Raw genomic sequence first — 7,236 nt, 5'->3', positions numbered from 1 at the left:
GCGTTCCAAAAATATTTCAACGATCTAATCCCACATTACATTTCCCAGGTTTGGTGGGTGTGTTTGAAATGGTTTGAAGTACTGACAGAGTTACAAAAAGTGGTTTGTCCAAGATGGCTGGTCGAACAGTCTCTTTTACCGAGCTGCGCGTCAAACTCTTAAATGCTTGTGAAAAAAAAGAAATTGAATCTCTATTATACATTTCTTACGAACATCTTTGAAACTTTCCTGTGACTGGAATGACAATGTTAAGTTTCGGAATGTCAGAACAGATTTCAAACAGATAATGCTAAGAAATGTTGGAATATATTTTAGGGGAAAAACGAATTTCACTCTGAATGTATTAAACTGCATAACTGCATATAAGCAAACTACTGAACATACAGTACATATTGGACTTCACAGAAAGATTGTTCACCCAATAAAAGGGATACCAACTTTCTCAGTGACACTCATGGAATACATTGAAGTGTTTTAACAAATATTTGAGTCATAGCTCTTTTTACAGGTATTTGAATAGCTGAAGACTTTCATACCTTCTATGAAAAACACCCAGAGACAGTGCATTTCTTTTGGAATTTTGCTTATGTTTAAAACTTTTGGAAAATATAAGTAGATCAATCGTAATCAATAATATTTATAATTTCATACTAGTTTGGAACATCCTAGATTGTACTGCTTGGAAGTTTTCTAAATGAAAGTTTTCTATTATGTAATAAGTACTATGAAAATATTTTATGGTATTCTAATGGCCAAATTTCACAATAATACATTTTCAAACAAAATAATAAAACAATGAAAAGCTCTTATGACAAACATTTATTTGCCCCTCAAGGTTTTTATGTGTCAGTGCAACCCCTAGTCTAAAAGCACTTTATATACCATTGATGTGTTATTGTGTTCCCCTGTTATACCTATTTGCCACTCTTGTGATTATATGTATATTTGTATTGATTTAATAAAAAACAAGGTTTTCCCACTTACAAAGCATGTAGAAGTCTAATTCTTATCATAGGTACACTTCAACTGTGAGTGACAGAATTGTATGATTTAAGTAATTAATTAGCATTTTATTGCATGACATAAGTATTTGATACATCAGAAAAGCAGAACTTAATATTAGGTACAGAAACCTCTGTTTGCAATTACAGAGATCATACGTTTCCTGTAGTTCTTGACCAGGTTTGCACACACTGCAGCAGGGATTTTGGCCCACTCCTCCATACAGACCTTCTCCAGATCCTTCAGGTTTCGGGGCTGTCGCTTGGCAATATGGACTTTCACCTCCCTCCAAAGATTTTCTATTGGGTTCATGTCTGGAGACTGGCTAGGCCACTCCAGGACCTTGAGATGCTTCTTACGGAGCCACTCCTTAGTTGCCCTGGCTGTGTGTTTCGGGTCGTTGTCATGCTGGAAGACCCAGCCACGACCCATCTTCAATGCTCTTACTGAGGGAAGGAGGTTGTTGGCCAAGATCTTGTGATACATGGCCCCATCCATCCTCCCCTCAATACAGTGCAGTCGTCCTGTCCTCTTTGCAGAAAAGCATCCCCAAAGAATGATGTTTCCACCTCCATGCTTCACGGTTGGGATGGTGTTCTTGGGGTTGTACTCATCCTCCTTCTTCCTCCAGGTCATCAGATCACATGACCTTCTCCCATTCCTCCTCTGGATCATCCAGATGGTCATTGGCAAACTCCAGACTGCCCTGGACCCTGGACGCTGGCTTGAGCTACAGGATTTTAATCCATGATGGCGAAGTGTGTTTACTAATGGTTTTCTTTGAGACTGTGGTCCCAGCTCACTTCAGGTCATTGACCAGGTCCTGCCATGTAGTTCTGGGCTGATCCCTCACCTTCCTCATGATCATTGATGCCCCACGAGGTGAGATCTTGAATGGAGCCCTAGACCGAGGGAGATTGAGCGTCATCTTGAACTTCTTCCATTTTCTAATAATTGCGCCAAGAGTTGTTGCTTTCTCACCAAGCTGCTTGCCTATTGTCCTGTAGCCCATCCTAGCATTGTGCAGGTCTACAATTGTATCCCTGATGTCCTTACACAGCTCTCTGGTCTTGGCCATTGTGGAGAGGTTGGTGTCTGTTTGATTGAGTGTGTGGACAGGTGTCTTTTATACAAGTAACGAGTTCAAACAGGTGCAGTTAATACACATAATAAGTGGAGAACAGGAGGGCTTCTTAAAGAAAAACTAACAGGTCTATGAGAGCCGGAATTCATACTGGTTGGTAGGTGATCAAATACTTATGTCATGTAATAAAATGCTAATTAATCATTTAAAAATCATACAATGTGATTTTCTGGATTTCTGTTTTAGATTCCGTCTCTCACAGTTGAAGTGTAACTATTATAAAAATTACAGACCTCTACTTGCTTTGTAAGTAGGAAAACCTGCAAAATCGGCAGTGTATCAAATACTTGTTCTCCCCACTGTATGTTTTGCCAGGGAGCCCTGAAAACACAATGCATACTAAAAACATAAATACAATATTGTATACATTCTTATAAAATCAATGAAATAGATAATAGCAATCAGAAAATATGTATATCACTGATTAACACATGTAGAGTTCGGTCTGGAAATATTTGGAGACTGACACAATTTTCATTATTTTAGCTCAGTATGCCACCATAATGGATTTGAAATTAAACAAACAAGATGCAATTGAAGTGCAGACTTTCAGCTTTAATTCAAGTGGTTGAATAACATGATTGTATGAAACGTTTAGGAATTGCAACAATTTTCATACACAGTCCCCTTATTTCAGGGGCTCAGATGTAATTGGACAAACACAATCATAAATAAAATGTAAATGTTTTATACTTTCAAGAAACCTTTGCAGGCAATGATTGCTTGAAGTCTGGAATGTATGGGTTTCCTCCTTTGTGATGCTTTGCCAGGCCTTTACTGTAGCTGTCTTCAGTTGTTGTTTGTTCGTGGGTCTTTCTGCCTAAAGCTTTGTTTTCAGCAACTGAAATGCATGCTCAATCGTTCTGAGGTCAGGTGATTGACTAGGCCATTGCAGAATATTCCATTCTAATATTCAGAATATTCTTTTTTGCCTTAAAAAACTCCTGGGTTGCTTTCGCAGTATGTTTTGAGTCATTGTCCATCTGAAAAGAGAAGAGCCATCCAATCAACTTTGCTGAATTTGGCTGAATCTGAGCAGACAATGTATCCCTGTACACTTCAGAATTCAGCCGGTTGCTTCTGTCTTCTGTCACATCATCACTAAACACTAGTGACCCAGTGCCCATGCCATCACACTGCCATGTTTTACAGATGATGTGGTATGCTTCGGATCATGAGCCGTTCCAAGCCTTCTCCATACTTTTTTCGTTCCCATCATTCTGGTAAAGGTTGATCTTAGTTCCATCTGTCCAAAGAACGCTGTTCCAGAACTAGGATGGCTTATTTAGATGTTTTTTGGCAAAATCTGGCCTTTCTATTTTTGAGGCTTATGAATGATTTGCACCTTGTGGTGAACCCTCTCTATTTGCTCTCGGGAAGTCTTCTCTTTATGGTAGACTTGGATAATGATATACCAATGTACCAAACTGTTGATTTGGCCACTCCTAATTTTCCTGATATCTCTCTGATGGAATTTCTTTTGCAGCCTAAGGATAGCCTGTTTTTCTTGTGTTGAGAGCTCCTTTGACCCCATTCAGGGAGGTTGCGGTTGGTGGGTGTCCCTTTGGTTGATGCCTGGCAATGTGGGTGGATTGATTTCCTGCCTGTTGGGCCCTGTCCGGGGCCTCCCCCGGGTAGGGCCACAGTGTCGCCGGACCCCCCGTCTCAGTTCCAAGGTGTTACGCTGCTATATTATTGTGCTGGGGGCGACACTGTGTCTCCTCCAGTTTTAAATTTTAGGAGGAGATGAGGTCCTGGTCCACACCTGTGGAGTACCTGGTTTGGGGGGCCCGTTGCTGTCCCTGTCCTTGTACACCTGGTCATACTTTTGACCTAGTCTAAAATCAAATAGACTCTGGATTTGTATAAATGGAAATGTATAAATTAGTCCAATTGGACTCTTAATATCTCACCCGGCACAGCCAGAAGAGGACTGGTCACCCATCTGAGCCTGGGTCCTCTCTAGGTTTCTTCCTAAAATTTGGCCTTCTTAGGGAGTTTTTCCTAGCCACTGAAATCCAACACTACTGTTGTTTGCTCCTTGGGGTTTAAGGCTGGGTGTCTCTGTAAAGCACTTTGTGACAACTGCTGTTTTAAAAAGGGCTTTATAAATACATTTGATTGATTAATTGATGTTGTGGGTTCACAGCAACAGCTTCCAAATGCAAGTGCCACACCTGGAATCAAATCCAGACCATTTACCTACTTTATTGATGAAGAAATAACAAAGGAATATGATCACTAAAGTCTAACTGGCAAAATTAAGTCCAATTAGCAAAAAATTTCCTTGTGAGGAGATGGAACAATGTTTCAAATTGCAAGACTCTAGGTCACTAGGCGTAGAGAGCGTGCAAAGTTGGCCACTTCAGATGCTTGTGACAAGTAACCACAAGGCCACTTTGCATAACATTGCATGAGAAGTTGTGGCCCTTGGGCTTGTACAAATTGTTTCCAAAAAAGTTGTGACGCTGTGAAAAACAGAATGCAATGATGTGCAAATAAAAAAAATTGTATTCAATAGAAAATTGTAAACAACCACAACATATAAAATGTTGAAATTGAGAAATGTTATTGTTTTTTGAAAAATATGTGCCCAACATGTTTCAAGAAAGCTGGGATGGGGCAACAAAAGACTAGAAAAGTTGTGCAATACAAAAACTGGTGGCACACTGGTGGAACATCTCACAACTAATTAGGTTAATTGGCAACAGGTTAGTATCATGATTGGGTGTAAACAGGGGATTCCAGAGAGGATGAGCCTTTCAGAATTAAAGGTGGGGAGTGGTTCACTATTCTGTGAAAGATTGCACAGGCAACAATTTAAGAATAACATTTCGTAAAAATTGGGAAAAGTTTGGGAATCTCATCATTTACAGTATAAAATGTCATTAATAGATTCAGAGGTTCCAGAGAAATCTCTGTACGCAAGGGACAAGGCCGAAATCCAATATTGGTTGGCTGTAATCTTCGGGCCATCAGGCAGCCTTGCATTAAAACAAACACAATTCTGTAGTGTAAACCACTGCATTGGCTCAGGAACACATCCGAAAACCATTGTCTGTGAATACAATACATTGCAGCATCCACAAATGCAAGTGAAAACTCTACCATGCAAAGCAGAAATAATACATAAATAAATCCAGAAACGCTGCTGCCTTCTGTGGGCCTGAGGTCATTTAAGATTGACTGAGGAAAATTGGAAAACTGTCCTGTGGTCTGACGAACCAAAAGTTTTAATTATTTTGGGGAATCATGGACGTGTCCTTGGACTAAAGAGGAGAGGGACTATCTGGCTTATTAGCACACAGTTCCAAAGCTAGAATCCATGATGGTATGGGGGTGTATTAGGGAATGTGTCATTGGTGACTTGCACATCTGTGAAGGCACCATTAATGCTGAACAATATATACATGTAAAACATTTGGCGTATTATGAAAAAAATTAATAGGAGAGACTGCGAACTGTTGAGCAACTGCAATCCTATATCAAGGAAGAATGGGAATACATTTCACATTCCAAACTATAGCAATTGGTCTCCTCAGTTTCTAAATGCTTACAGAGTATTGTAAAAAGAGGTGATGCAACACAATGTTAAACATACCCCTGTCCTAACTTCTTTGCAACATGCTACTGGCATCTTTCCAAAAACAATATGGCATTTAAAAAAAACAATAACATTTCTCTGTTTCAACATGTGATATGTTGTCTTTGTACTTTTTTTAATTAAATACAGGTATAAATTATTTCCACATCATTGCATTATGTTTTATTTGTATTTTAAGCAGCGTCCCAACTTTTTTGGAAATGTGGTTGTACTGCTGTGCCATGCAAGATTTTAAATTTTTGCCTCATTCATCTAACAGGAATTTGTCATGAAGGCCTTTGAGTGGCAGACAAATTATAATAAATAGTAACAAATTCTGTGAACCGCCAAAAGTCCTAGATATAACTATGTGATACAGATTACTTGAGAACTGAACTCAAATTAGTGTAGATGCTTTACAAAACTAGAGTTAAATCAAAATGCCTAAACTGACTCTACTGAATTATAAAAAGTGATTGGTACAAGAACAATCTGCATCTTTCCCCCATCCACAGAAGAGGTGATCTAGAGCGAGATATCAAAGGTATTTGGGTGGACTGTCCTCTACTGGCCAATTTATGAAATCACATTTTAGTTCAGATGGTATAATCTTAGCCAATAAAGCAAAAAGTAAGATTAATCAAAATAAATACCAATAACAAGCATTATGGTTTCTGAAATTCAGCAGATTATAAGGAATTTATTTTGGTAAAAAATATGATAATATAATTATCTATTATTCTGTATTCACATTTGTCAGAACTTGGAATCTGTCCAACTTTTTATAGTTTTTTTGTTTAATAGTTTTAGTCTTTTAATGTTTTAATGTAGTCAACTGGGTGGGACTTTGAACTTCATTGGCTGATCCTTCCCGGAGATCCAGTTGGAATCATATACAGGTCAATCAATCAATCAAATGTATTTATAAAGCCCTTTTTACAACAGCAGTTGTCACAAAGTGCTTTACAGAGACACCCAGCCTTAAACCCCAAGGAGCAAACAACAGTAGTGTTGGATTTCAGTGGCTAGGAAAAACTCCCTAAGAAGGCCGAATTTTAGGAAGAAACCTAGAGAGGACCCAGGCTCAGATGGGTGACCAGTCCATTAAGGATCAGACAATGGAAAGTTCTACTCAGTTGACTAATATCTTGTATGCTTTTAATTATAATCAAACCATGCCTACTGGGAAATATACTGGATAGGGATGAATACTCTAAATCATTCAAGGAGCTGCCTGTGTTGCATTCAAGTAACGTGAGTTACAATATATATATATATATATATATATATATATATATATATATATATATATATATATATATATATATATGCATTATTTGTGAAGATCTATAACATTTTGTTTGATAAGTATTACAATTATGAAAATCATGTTCAAATAAGTCATATTATTTCGGGAATTCCAAATAAAATGAACTTGAGTAATCTAAATACACATTTGTTGTAAATGTGGTAAAATACGGATACATTAACGAATAAATAAATCAAG

The sequence above is a fragment of the Esox lucius genome, chromosome 8 (assembly GCF_011004845.1).
Source record: "Esox lucius isolate fEsoLuc1 chromosome 8, fEsoLuc1.pri, whole genome shotgun sequence".
NCBI lineage: Eukaryota > Metazoa > Chordata > Actinopteri > Esociformes > Esocidae > Esox > Esox lucius.
This window is presented reverse-complemented; position numbering follows the sequence as displayed.